Genomic DNA, 14503 nt, shown 5'->3' with positions numbered 1-14503 from the left:
TGTTATAAGCCACCCAGTTTATGGTACTTTGTTACAGCAGCCTGAGAAAATAGTACAAGGTTGAAGGGATATCAAGAGTTCTGGTATCTGCTGTTAAGTTTGAACTCCTTGTAATCCATTTATATGGAAATCCTGTTAGGGAGTTGGATGCATGAATCTGGAACTCAGGGGAGAAATCAGAGCTGGAGACACTGATTTGGGACCTTGGCACATAGTTGTTATTTGTCTTAATTTGAGTTCTACCAGAAAAAGACCCTGAAACAAGGATTTTGATGCAAATGGATTATTTGAGTAGTGCAGGAGACACGTAGGAAAGGGGAAAGTTGTTCAAGAAGGGGAAAGAAGCCAATAAAAGGGGAAGTTTTACGCTGGTTACAAAAAGTGGGTAGTAACAAGAAAACTCTGGGAAAAAGTACAAAACAAAATGCCCAGAATTATCCCACTAGGATATTCATATGATGTCTTCCAAAAATCATTGGTCAAGGATATCCTCCAACTCTGCTTTTGTACATAACTATAACAGACTTCCATGGTATAAGGTTTAGACCTGCAGATACTGGCAATTGAAGTTGGCCATGGCTTACTGAAAACTCCAAGGGATGTAGGAAGGTCATGAAATGGCTACAACATATTTTATGGCCATGAAAGTTGAATCTGAATACCAACCCTGCTACTTAGTAGGTATGTGACCTTGGACAAGCAACTGAACCTCTGTGAGTTTCTTTATCTGTCAAATAGGGATAATAATGCCTACCTATCAGGGACTGTGGTAGATTATTTAATATATGTAGAGTGCTTAAAACAGGGCTTAGCACATAGTGCTACAGAAGTATTTGCTATCACTATTACCATCACCATTATCATCACCACTATTACTGTTACTATTTTGGATTGAAAACGTTCACCTGGATAGCCCATTTGTGAATATAAATACAGAAAAGATAAAAGCTCAGGACTGAGAGCACTTCAACATTTAGAAGAGAAAGAGCTGGCAACAAAGAATATGGAGGAGGGATTGATAAGTGTCTTAGTTATCTAGTGCTGCTATAACAGAAATACCACAAGTAGATGGCTTTAACAAAGAAAAATTTATTCTCTCACAGTCTAGGAGGCTAGAAGTCCAAATTCAGAGTTGCAGCTCCAGGGGAAGGCTTTCTCTGTCAGCTTTGGGGGAAAGTCCTTGTCTTCAATCTTCCCTGGCCAAGAATCTTCTCAGTGCAGGGACCCCAGGTCCAAAGGATATGCTATTCTCCTGGCTCTTGTTTCTTGGTGGTATGAAGTTCCTGATATGGCACTATCCTTCAAGGTGATCAGCCAGCAACCTGGTGGCAATTTGATTACATTGGATGCTTCCATCATGGAAAGTGCAGCTTTTTGTTCTTACTGGAATAGACATTTACGCTGGATATGGATTTTCCTTTCCTGCACGCAATGTTTCTGCCAAAACTACCATCTGTGAACTTACAGAATGTCTTATCTACCTCCATTGTATCCCACACAGCATTGCCTCAGATCAAGGGGACTCATTTCTGAGCAAATGAAGTACAGCAATGTGCCTGTACTCATGGAATTCACTGCTGTTACCATATTTTCCATGGTCCTGAAGAAGCTGGCTTGATAGAATGATGGAATGGCCTTCTAAAGACACAATTATGATGCCAGCTAGATGGCAATACCTTGCAGGTTGGGGCAATGTTCTGCAGGAGGCTATACATGCTCTAAACCAGTGTCCACTATATGGTGTTGTTTCTCCCATAGCCATATTTTCCAGCTACCAATCATTTTTTGTTTCCAACTTTCACATTCCTATCACCAGTAATTATCAAGGCATCCTGATTGCATGTTCAATCAATTTCAGACTGCAGAAGCTGGTAAAAATCTTCAATTTCTTCACTTTGGCCTTACTGGTCGATGTGTTAATTTGAACAATAGTCATATTAACTGGTCTTCCTGATAGGCATGTGGATATTATCCTATCACTGACAGCACTGTGCTTCAGAATAGATCTTGAAGTGTTCTTTTTGCCAATGAATGCAACACCATTCCTCTTCAAGTTGTCATTCCCAGCATAGTACACCATATGTCTGATTCAAATGGCCAATACCAGTCAATTTCAGCTTGCTAAGGCCTAGAATATCAATGTTTATGCATTCCATTTCATTTTTGACCATTTCCAATTTTCCTAGATTCGTACTTCGTACATTCCACATTCTGATTATTAATGGATGTTTGCAGCTGTTTCTTCTCATTTTGAGTCGTGCCACATCAGCAAATGCAGATCCCAAATGCTTGACTCCATCCATGTCATTAAGGTCGACTACTGTGAGGAGGCAGCTCTTCCGAAACCGTACTTTGCGTGCCTTCCAACCTGGGCAGGGCTCATCTTCTGGCACTATATCAGACTATGTTCCGCTGCTATTCACAAGGTTTTCACTGGCTAATTCCTTTCAGAAGTAGACTACTGGGTCCTTCTTCCTAGTCTGCCTTAGTCTGGAAGCTCAGCCAAAATCTGTCCACCACGGATAACCCTGCTAGTGTCTGAATACCTGTGACATAGCTTCCAGCATCATACCAACATGCAAGGCCCCGCAGTATGACAAGCTGACAGACTTTTTCATTGCAAATACACTTTTTCATCAACATAAATGTTGACTACACACACGCACCTCCCCAGATGGAATACACAGGAATCAAATCCACTACATGTGTGGAAAGAGATGATAGAAAAGCTCAATATTATCAGTCAGAACAAGGCCAGGGGCCGACTGTGGAACAGACCATCAATTGCTCATATGCAAGTTCAAGTTGAAACTGAAGAAAATTAGAACAAGTCCACAAGAGCCAAAGTATGACCTTGAGTATATTCCACCTGAATTTAGAGACCATCTCAAGAATAGATTTGGTGCGTTGAGCACTAATGACAGACAACCAGACGAGTTATGGAATGACGTCAAGGACATCATACATGAAGAAAGCAAGAGGTCATTAAAAAGACAGTAATGAAAGAAAAGACAAAAATGGATGTCAGAAGAGACTCTGAAACTTGCTCTTGAACATCCGGTAGCTAAAGCAAAAGGAAGAAATGATGAAGTAAAAATGCTGAACAGAAGATCTCAAAGGGCAGCTCGAGAAGACAAAGTATTATAATGACATGTGCAAAGAACTGGAGATAGAAAACCAAAAGAGAAGAACTCGCTCAGCATTTCTCAAGTTGAAAGAACTAAAGAAAAAATTCAAGCCTGTAGTTGCAGTAGTGACAGATTCTATGGGGAAAATATTAAATGATGCCGGAAGCATCAAAAGAAGATGGAAAGAGGCATTATAGAGAAAAGAATTGGTCGATATTCAACCACTTCAACAAGTAGCATATGATCAGGAACTGATGGTACTGAAGGAAAAAGTCCGAGCTGCACTGAAGAAAAGGGCAAAAAACATTGCTCCAGGAACTGAAGAAATATCAATCGAGATATTCCAACAAATGGATGCAGTGCTGGAAGTGCTCACTCATCTATGACAAGAAATTTGGAAGACAGCTACCTGACCAACTGACTGGAAGAGATCTATATTTATGCCTATTCTCAAGAAAGGTGATCCAACCAAACGCAGATATTTTCAAACAATATCATTAATATTACAAGCAAGCAAAATTTTCCTGAAGATCATTCAAAAGTGGATGCAGCAGTATTTTGACAGGGAACCACCAGAAGTTCAGGCAGGATTTAGAAGAGAATGTGGAACCAGGGATATCATTGCTGATGTCAGATGAATCCTAGCTGAAAGCGGAGAATACCAGAAGGATATTTACCTGTGTTTTATTGACTATGCAAAGGCATTTGACTGTGTGGATCATAACAAATTGTGGATAACTTTGTGAAGAATGGGAATTCTGGAACACTTAATTGTGCTCATGAGGAAACTGTACTAGATCAAAAGGTAATTGTTCTGACTGAACAAGTGGATACTGTGTGGTTTAAAGTCAAGAAATGTGTGCATCAGGGTTGTATCCTTTCTCCATACCTACTCAATCTGTATGCTGTGCTAATTATCTAAGAAGCTGGAGTATATGAAGAAGAGTGGGGCATCAAGATTGGAGGAAGACTAATTAACAACCTGAGATATGCAGGTGACACAACCTTGGTTGCTGAAAGTGAAAAGGATGTGAAGCACTTGCTGATGAAGATCAGAGACCACAGCTTTCAGTACGAATTACGCCTCAACATAAAGAAAACAAAAATCCTCACAACTGGACCAATAAGCAACATCATGATAAATGGAGACAAGTTTGAAGTTGTCAAGGATTTCATTTTACTTGGATACACAATCAACAGCCATGGAAGCAGCAGTTGAGAACTCAAAAACCACATTGCTTTGGGAAAATCTGCTGCAAAAAACCTCTTTTAAGTGTTGAAAAGCAAAGAAGTCACCTTGAAAGCTAAGGTGCGCCTGACCCAAGCCGTGGTATTTTCAATCGCATTCTATGCATGTGAAAGCTGGACAATGAATAAGGAAGACCGAAAAAGAACTGACACCTTTGAATTGTGGTGTTGTTGAAGAATATTAAATATACACAGGATACCAAAAGAAAGAAAAAACCTGTCTCAGAAGAAGTACAACCAGAATGCTCCTTAGAAGCAAGGATGGCGAGACTGCGTCTTACCATACTTTGGACATGTTGTCAGGAAGGATCAGTCCCTGGAGAAGAACATTATGGTTGATAAAGTACAGGGTCAGCGGAAGAGAGAAAGATCCTCAATGAAATGGATTGACACAGTGGTTGCAACAATGAGCTCAAGCATAACAACAATTGTTAAGGATGGCACAGGACCGGGCAGTGTCTTGTTTTGTGGTACATGGGATCTCTATGAGTTGGAACCGACACGGCAACAACAACAACCCTTTCTTTGAGACTCACTTGTTAAACTCGATTTGTGAATCTAGTGAATCTGCCCGTTATGATGTTGCAGCCTCTTCCATCACAGGTGTGTACTTCAGAGTTTTGGAGAGTTACTGCCTCTTTGTTGTTAAGCTGGTAGGATGTTAGTCTGGGGTTACAAACACAGCTGTCTTGTTTGGCAAAATAGAGAGCACCCACCATAGGAGGTAATGACACCTGGATTTAACCATACCTGAAGTCACCATCATTCTCAAGATTCCTAAATTTCTTAAGTTGGCGTCAGTCGAATTTCAGTAACTATCAGGCAAAAGCATTTTTATTCTATCATAAATATTTTCACAGTGACTATAATATAAAAATGGATAGTGAGACTTATATTTTGGCACACCTAAAGTTTATGAAAAGAAAATTGGAAAATGAACAGTAAAGGGGAAGCTGTAGAATTCAATTGATGCGTGTGTCTCATTGAAAAGGCTAAGCCTTCCATTTCTGTTAGATAGTGAGCTCTGAGTTTTGATTTTAGTTTTGTTTTTGTTTTTTTATCCTTATAATCATATCTGTAGCAGCCTTTTGATGCATGGTGGTGATGGAATAGGGAACGTGGGGAAATCAGTGTCTGGTTAGTTGCCCTCAAGTTGGCTCTGACTTACGGCAACTCCATGTATAACAAAACAAAATGTTGCCTGGTCCTGTGCCATCTCCATAATCGTTGATATGGTGGAGCTCATTTCGATACTATTGTGTCAGTCTGTCTCATTGACGGTTTTCCTTGTTACGCTGCCCTTCTACTTAACCAAATATGATATCCTTTTCTAAAAAATTAGCGTTCAATTTTTCCTGATAATATGTCCAAAGTAAGCAAGACAAAGTCTTGTCATTCTCACTTCTAAGGTCTAGCAGCAAGTAGCAAGCCAGGCTCTGGCACAGGTTGGAAAGTTAAGGACAAAATGTTAGTTTTGGAGAATAGGTGCAAGAGGGAAGGCTTTTGAGACTAAAGTAAGGAATACTCCTGAGAGGGACTGCGTAATAAGGTAGAAGATGATGAAAACAAAATGAAAAAACCAGAAGCCCAAATAGCACTCCCATCAGTTTGTATTTATATTTACGAGCAATAGAAACAATATCTTGCTAACTTAAGCAGATGCAACTTCCATGCTCACCAGAGTGTATTACATATGGCCTCTGCTTCTGTATGTCACTAGCTCCCAGTGCAATATTTGAGGTGAACAAGGGGTAAGGGTAGGGGGTTGAGCACAGCTGGCAGAGTAGGGCTCATGGGTCATGCTGTAGGTGCAAGGGAGGCTGCGAAAGCGAATATCAGGTATTTTCAACATCTGTCATTGCACATGAACTCTGGGAAAATAATGTGTGGTAATCTCAACTACAGGAAGAACATTCAGATGCCTAGTGTCCAAAATAATGACGAATGACCAATAAACTAGCCTTGTTAAAGCCCAGTGTGTACAGCAGCTCAGAGTGTAGATTTTGGAATAAGACTGCCTAGGTCCAACTGGAGATCTAATACTTCCTCAAACTGTAATTTCGCTAAGCCTCATTTTACTCATTTGAAATATGGAGATAAGAATAGAACCTACCTCAGAGTATTGTAGGGTTGAAAAAAGGTGATGCTTTATGTGAAGAGACCAGTTGTTATCCTGAGAGTGCCCAGCCTTACCCTCTCCCTTTCTGCTAAAGAAGATTCTAGCATTGGCTACTTGGTTTATTTTGCTCCCTTATCCTCCGCGGAAGGCTCTGCTATTGCCAAAGCTATTCTTAGGGCTTTTGTAATACAAAATTTGGATACACAATCAAGAAGGATATAACTCAAGAGGTGCCTAGGCGAGGAGTAAGACAAGGAAGAATTTTTCAGAAACTTTGGAGGAAAGAAAGACTGGAAGATCTTGGGATATAAGGAAAGTGGATAGAGGAAGGAAAGGGCTCTTAAGAATATTGCCATGAAAAAAAAGTACACACACACATATGTGTGTGTGTGTGTGCGTGCATGCGTGTGTGTGTGTGTGTATATATATATATATACATATATATATATATATATATATACATATAAACCCGTTGCCGTCAAGTCTCTTTCGACTCATAGCAACCTTATAGGACAGAGTAGAACTTCCCCATAGAGTTTGCAAGGAGTGCCTGGTGGATTCCAACTGCCAACCTTTTGGTTAGCAGCCGTAGCACTTAAGCACTACACCACCAGTGTTTCATATACATACATAGAATGAGAGAGAGTCCTGGCGGCACAGTGGCTCAGAGCAGAGGTTCAAAAGTTCAGCATTTCAAATCCACCAGCCACTCTTTGGAAACCTTATGGCGCAGTTCTACTCTATCTTATAGGGTCACTCACTGTGAGTTGGAATAGACTCGACAGCAGTGGTTTTTATAAACATATATATATATACTCACACATGTATATACACATATGTATGCATGTCTATATACATATGCATATATATGCATGTGTGTATATAGACACTCTTTCATGGTATTGAAAAAATGCTAGTAATGAATACAGTTATTTTAAAATTGTCTGTTTAAAAAAATTTTTTTTGATGGTGGGACTACGGTTCTTTCAGGTAACACTACCTTAAGTCTAGATTGGGTGGATCATAGAATCATTAATAAGGAAATAAAAATACAAGTAAAATACTTTGCATGGCACATAATAAGTGCTCTACATATGTTAACTGCTATTATTATCAGAACAGAATCAGAAATCCAGAGCAAGACTTGTAGCAAGAGTGACGCGATATGAGAAATCACTTGCTTATTGATAACTAGAACTTCATAAATGCCTCTGAGGGAGAACAGGATCATCACTAAACCCCAAGGCAAGGTTAAGTCTTGAGGGAATCAGACCATCTCCACTCTTCTGGCAGGCAACTGCGTCTCTTTATCTTTGTTTTCTACCTCTCAGCCGACAAGCAAGCCCCTAAATCAGTATCACTGAAGTCCGGAATGTCCCCAGTGTGCCCCAATTGTGTTTGGCCTATGAACTTATGAGGTGGGGTAACTTCAATCTGAGGAAATAATCTTCCAGAAACAGGTTAGGTGGTAGAAATGAATTAGGCAATGCTCTCTTACTGATAATTATAATCACCAAGTAGTACTAAAAATTCTGACGCAGGAGGATAATTAAAAAAACAAAAACAAAACCATTAAGCAAGCATTAATAATACCAAAACCAAATCAGTTGCCATCGAGTTGGTTCTGACTCATGGTAACACCAGCATTAATGACAGCCAACCTCAGTTAAATCCTAGACACTGTTACATTACCCTATTAACTCATTTAATGTTCACAACAACACTATCAATATTAAAATATTCCTTGTTACTGTTGAATATGATTTGCATTCTAATTATATCCTTACATAAAAACCCCTTACACAGATGAATAGTTGAGACAGAGAGGTGAAGTAAATTTCCCAAGGTCCCATAGGCAGTAATTGGCAGAGTCAAGATTTAAAACTAGTCCCAGTATCTGCACTCTTATATACCATTCTATACTGCCTCACCATTCAATGGGTTTATTAGAAAATATTTAGAAAAAACTGAAAAAAGACATAAAGAAGAAAGTAAAATGCACACAGATTCTACGTGGGTGTATGTGTGAACTTGATAACCTAGGAAGTAAATCCCCCACTTTTATTCAAATTCTTTACCAACCAAAGGTAAGTATTGTTAACAACACTTTTGTCCTAATAAATAGCAATGCAGTTTTTTTTTTTTTTAATTAAAAAGAGTTTAATGTGACAGTTCCTTTTAAGAATGGTCAAGTATTAGGGAAAAAAAAAATTACTTGCTAAGTTTCAAGGATCCTCCCATGTGACTCAATTACATTGTCATCCTTTCCTCAATATTAAAGTACTCCTTGTTAATATGAATATGATTAGTATTCTGATTATATCTTTATACAAAGACCATTTTTCCAGTTTCTTCCCTGTGCACAGTTTTCAATATTTGGCAACCTTGGCACAGAGTCTGAACAATGTTCTGGGTCCCTCACCAGCTTTATTTTCAACCTCATACAGCTCCCACAAAGCTACAGAGGGTCCTTAAGCCTTAGTCTATCAGATTTCTTTCTGGAATGCATGAGGAGTGACCCAGATTTTTTAAATGCCTACAATCTCCTCTTCAAAAGAAGAATTTATTATTGAGCATACAAGCAAAATATTTCAGCTGGGAACTACTCAGAGGTTTTATAATTTCCCATTAATAGGATTCTTTACATTAGCAATGAGAAAGCCACAATGAACCATTTCAATCAATAAAATTCAGCATCACATGGCTAAGAAGGTAGAAATAATCTTACCATCCATCTAGCTAAATAGATCAGCCAGAATGCTTTATAAATGCAACTCAAGAGAGCTAAGCAGGCTGTGATAAAAGATAAGATCTCTGTAATCAACTGAAAACTCTCCTAATTTTCCACAGCTCTTGGTCAAATTATCTTATCTAAGTACTGGTCTTACAGCAAAAGCCCCATACCTAAATTTCTTCTGGAAGTGTGATATAAAAATAACACCCATGTTATTGGAAATCTTCTATCACAGGCTATTTCTGGGACACTCTGACTCACAACAGCATAAGATACCCTTGTTGTTGAATACTCTTAAATTTATAGATGATGTCTTTTTAATATTTATATATACACAACTGACTGGGAATAGTACCTTGAATTCATTATACGTCTTCAAATTAAATTTGAATTGACAAATTTCTCATGCATAATGTGCAGAACAATCTATGCCGTAACACTTGTTTGTTAAACATGTGCGCTGTGCTTGCTGCAAGTCACAGAAGGTAAGATAGTATTTCCTGACTAGTACAAAAAAAAATTTTATTAAAAAAATTAAGATTTTAATAGAACAAAGAGGAAAAAACAATTATGCCCCAATTGTAACTCAAACCCATTGTTCATATACAGATACATTCCATTCATAATTTGAACCATCTAGGCACCTTCAAATTGTCTTTAGTATTTTATATAATTTCTAATACTCAGGACAATTTCATTAGGAAAAAAATTTTTTTTTTCTCTTTGGCAGTGGCAGATAAAAGCAGGTAAGCATTTGATGCTGTGGAAAACAGCGAGTTCCTCAAAAGGTTAAACATAGAACTACCATAGGACCCATCAATCCCACTCCTATGTATATATCCAAGAGAATTGAAAGCAGGAATGCAAACAGAAACTTGTTCACTGACGTCCACTGAAGCTCTATTTATTTACTAAAGCCAAAAGTGGAAACAAATGTCCATCAAGAGATGAATGGATAAACAAAATGTGGTCTATCCATACAATGGAAAGCTACTCAGAGAGAAATGAAAAATTATAAAGAGAAATGCAGTCCTGATACATGCTACAACATGGACGAACCTTGAAAACATTACGCTAAGTGAAATAAGTCAGTCACAAAAGGACAAATATTACATAATCTCACTTATTGAGATAGCCAAATATTTATTAGTGGCTTATTAGTTTTTTTTTTTTTTTTTTATTAGTGGTTACCAAGGGTGGGAGGGAGGGAAGAAAGTGGGAGTCATTGTTTAGGGAGCACTGGTTTTAAGTTTCTGTTAATGGTGGTGGAATAACTTGGTTATACAACATGATGAATATAATCAATGTCACCAAATTGGACATGTGAAAATTGTCACATTGGCAAATGTTTTGTAATATTTTTTTACCACAATTTTTTTTAAAAAGTTGTATGAACACGGCATCTGCACTTCACTCTCTGCCTGGGGCTGTTACGGTCTGGCTCTCGTTCCTTGGCATGGCATCACCCTCCGTCGGCTCTGCTGGCTTGGTTCAGCCTTAGCCTCCAGCCTCTGCTGCCTTCTCTCTGCAGTTACCATCCGCGTGCAATGGACGTTCCACTGAGAAGAAGATACTCTGAAAACTTGAACAAATGAGCACCTTGGATTACAGAAGCTGAGATGATCAGAAATGACTGACGTGTACTTTTTTTCTCTTGGACGTCAGGAGCAGATTGTTGAATTATTTATACTCCTTAGATCATAGCACATTACCATCATTAATTTACACAAGTTTCCCCTTCTGTGTTATTTAAAAACATAATTCATTAAACTGATTATTTACTTATTTATTATCTTTTTATTCCCATAGCTAATTCTCTTTTTTTACTCCCCATTGACAGCTATTCAGATGTGTTTATGTGTCTCTTTTTGGTTAAATATGTTGTTAAAAAAAAAAAAGGTTCGTTGTTGAGTGTGCGCGTGTGTGTGAAGTTTGATTTATGTAAATGATAATGTGTTATTGATCTCACTCTGTTTCTCACTTTTTTCACTGTGCATTGTTTTCAAGATTCATTATGGGGCTGGGGCTGTGTATAATTCGATCTGTTACTTTTTTTTTAATTGAACAATGACACTTTATTTTCTGAACTTGATCATTTTTACAAAGCAACAAGAAAAGTGGTATCAAAAACAACAAGGAGTTTATAGAATTTCTGTACCAGTTGTTACATAAATCAGTGATTATGAAATAATACTAAACACTGGATGATTTCCCTCCTGGCCATGTGAGTTCGGGTGATTTGTTTTGGAGCTACTAAAGACTAGTTTGTTACAAGCACTGGCATTTTTTTGAGAACCAATTTGGTTTGTCCAACAAAGTAAACACTTCTTGCTGTGCAGCGTTTTCTTTAAAAAAAAAAAAAAAAAAAAAACCTCTGAGATAAAACATGGAATGTATATTTTTCTGGATCTGAACCAAATCTTTTGAGATCCCGAGTACCCTGAAGAACACTGAAAACAGTTGTAGGGTATATTAAATACTAGTTCCACACCCTCGTAATGAAGGCAGTTACTATATTTCTACGGAAAAGAGCGTTTCATTCAGAGGCTGCCCAGAGTTTGAGCTACCTCATAGTTCCTGCATCCTTTCTGATTTGGATCACAGTTCCCTCAAATAGGCCACATCAATGGAACAAAATTTTGTGCTCATGCCAAACAGGCTTCTATTTTATAGACTCATTTGTATGGAGCAAGACTTCTTGCTCTGGACCCTGGGTGACCACAGCGAAATTGAAAAGCCGTGATTATTGGATGCTGAGAGGAAGAAACATACTTGAACTTGCAGCATAGATAACTGGAATCGGGCAGAAACAAAGCTGGAAATTGGTAGTAGTGGTGCTCACCCACCACTTATTCCAGAAACATATTTTACTTAAATAGGGAAGTGTGGTCCAGTTTTGCAATGTTAATAGCTGCCAGTCTCTCATATTTTTTATAAAATTCACTGCCTGGCTAGCAAAGAGTTAGAATGTTGGCCTCAAATTCTGATCAAATCTCTCAGTATTAGATTTGAAAAGAAAAAAAAAAAAAAAAGCCAATAGGATTTAAAAATTGCCCCATTAAACTTGAATATAAATTATACTGTATACAGACTGGTATACACATCATTTTACTTGGTTCCACAATCAACACCCATGGAAGCAGCAATCAAGAAATCAAAAGATGCATTGCATTGGGTAAATCTGCCACAAAAGATCTCTTTAAAGTGTTAAAAAGCAAAGATGTCACCTTCAAGGCTAAGGTCGCCTGACCCAAACCATGATGTTTTTGATAGCATCATACGCACCTGAAAGCTGGACAATGAATAAGGAAGACCAATGAAGAATTGACACCTTTGAATTGTGGTGCTGGTGAAGAATATTGAATATACCATGGACTGCCAAAAGAACGAACAAATCTGTCTTGGAAGAAGGACAACCAGAATGCTCCTTAGAAGCAAGGATGGCGAGACTGCGTCTTACCATACTTTGGACATGTTGTCAGGAAGGATCAGTCCCTGGAGAAGGACACCATGCTTGGTAAAGTAAATGGTCAGTGAAAAAGAGGAAGACCGTCAATGAGATGGATTGACACAGTGGCTACAACAATGAGCTGAAGCATAACAATGAATGTGAGGACGGTGCAGGATTGGACAGTGTTTCATTCTGTCAGAACCAACTTGATGGCACCTAATAATGACAACAGTCACATCACTGAAATGGTTCTGAGAGCATGAAACACTTCCACTGACACAAAATTTCCCCTGTATTATCCCAATTTCATTAAAGGAAACTGATGCATGTCATTTTTATCTTTACAGATATGAAAAAGGAAGCAAGGAGGCAAAGCTGAGAGACACAGATACTACCTACAGGGCAGCAGTGGCATTTGTTTGCTTTGGTCTTTGTACCAGCAACTCCCACACCCCAGCAGATATCCAGTTCCTGCTGGACTACACACTTTTCCTTACAGTCAAGACTCCAATGATGGACACTACTGCCCCAGCATCAAGTGCCTTTTCATGCCATTGCAACAACACAGCACTGCCATTGGCAGAGGAGCTCTCAAAGCCTTTATAAATATACTTCATTAGGAGGTCCACACCATTCTTGACCAGAGATTGAACTGCCTTTTCAATATCATCTTTAAAAGAGATAGTACCCTCAAGACAATGCTGCCTGCCCCATCCTTCACCACCGGACTGTTGGTATTGAGGGGCGGGGGATTGGGGGTGGGGGCAGTTTCAGAGCTGCTGGTAGAGGGGCTGTAATGTTTCCTTGTCGCAGGCAGGAGTCCACATCATCCTTGTCAGGCCCACCTGGGCTGTTGCCCCTATCTTCCTAGTCCATAAACTTGTTCTCCTGGTACTCATCTACGTCCACCTTCCAGAACCGGGCCAGCGACAATGTGATCTTCAACATCTCTGGTCCCAACCAGTGGAAAAGGCTTCTCTCAGTGCTCCTCTCTAGTACAGCAACCCCAGCCCAGCAGGAACCCTCAGGCTGGTGCCTCCACTCCCCAATCTGTTACTTTTAACTACTGCATAGCACTCTGTGTGCCAGTTCTTCACATTGTATCTGTTCACTTCCCAGTGAAGGTCACTCAGTTTGCCACCACAAATAATGCTGCAAACAACATCCTCATCAGAATTCCCATGTGGAGTTTGTAATCATCTCACTAGCTTACACCCAGAAGTGGACTTACTGGGCCGTGGTGTATAGCAAATACTGAATCTCTCTGACTCCTTTTCCTGCTGCAACTCTTCTTCCCAAGCTGGAGAAAGTTCTCTGCTTTCAAGGGCTCATGAGATTAGCTCGGGCCCACTTAGAAAAATCCAGGCTAATTTTCCTATTTTTAAGGTTTGTAAATTTAATTGCATTTACAAGGTTCCTTTTGCCATATAATGTAACATATTCACAGGTTCCAGGAATTACAGCATGGACATCTTGGGGGACATCACAAGTTCCTTGCAGGATCTCAGGATTATAATTCCAAATTTCAATAAGGATGATAATAATATATACCGTATAGAGTAGTTATGAGAATTAAATGAGACAATATTTGTAAAGTTCTCAGAACAATGCCCGGATAACTCTATATAAGTGGTTGTTGAAGGAGGGAGTGATTGAATGAAGTTCTGACTGTGCTTGAAAGATTGAAGTAATTGATTAAAGTAAACCTATTCTTACCCATTAGCACAAGGGTGAAGGAGGGTAAAGAAAATTCTTAATAGCATGTTTTGTTTAGTTGTCATTTGTAACAGGCAATACTACCATTATTTAGGTTTTCAGATTAT

General features: G+C 38.9%; 1 pseudogene; it reads right to left on the bottom strand.

The window, feature by feature from the left end:
• Positions 1-12818: 12818 nt before the first annotated feature.
• Positions 12819-13925, bottom strand: LOC100654269 (actin-related protein 2/3 complex subunit 5-like; annotated as a pseudogene).
• Positions 13926-14503: the final 578 nt, after the last annotated feature.

Source organism: Loxodonta africana, chromosome 1 (assembly GCF_030014295.1).
Source record: "Loxodonta africana isolate mLoxAfr1 chromosome 1, mLoxAfr1.hap2, whole genome shotgun sequence".
NCBI classification, from domain to species: domain Eukaryota; kingdom Metazoa; phylum Chordata; class Mammalia; order Proboscidea; family Elephantidae; genus Loxodonta; species Loxodonta africana.
Note: the sequence above shows the minus strand (reverse complement) of the source record. Positions and strands in the feature narration are given on the sequence as shown.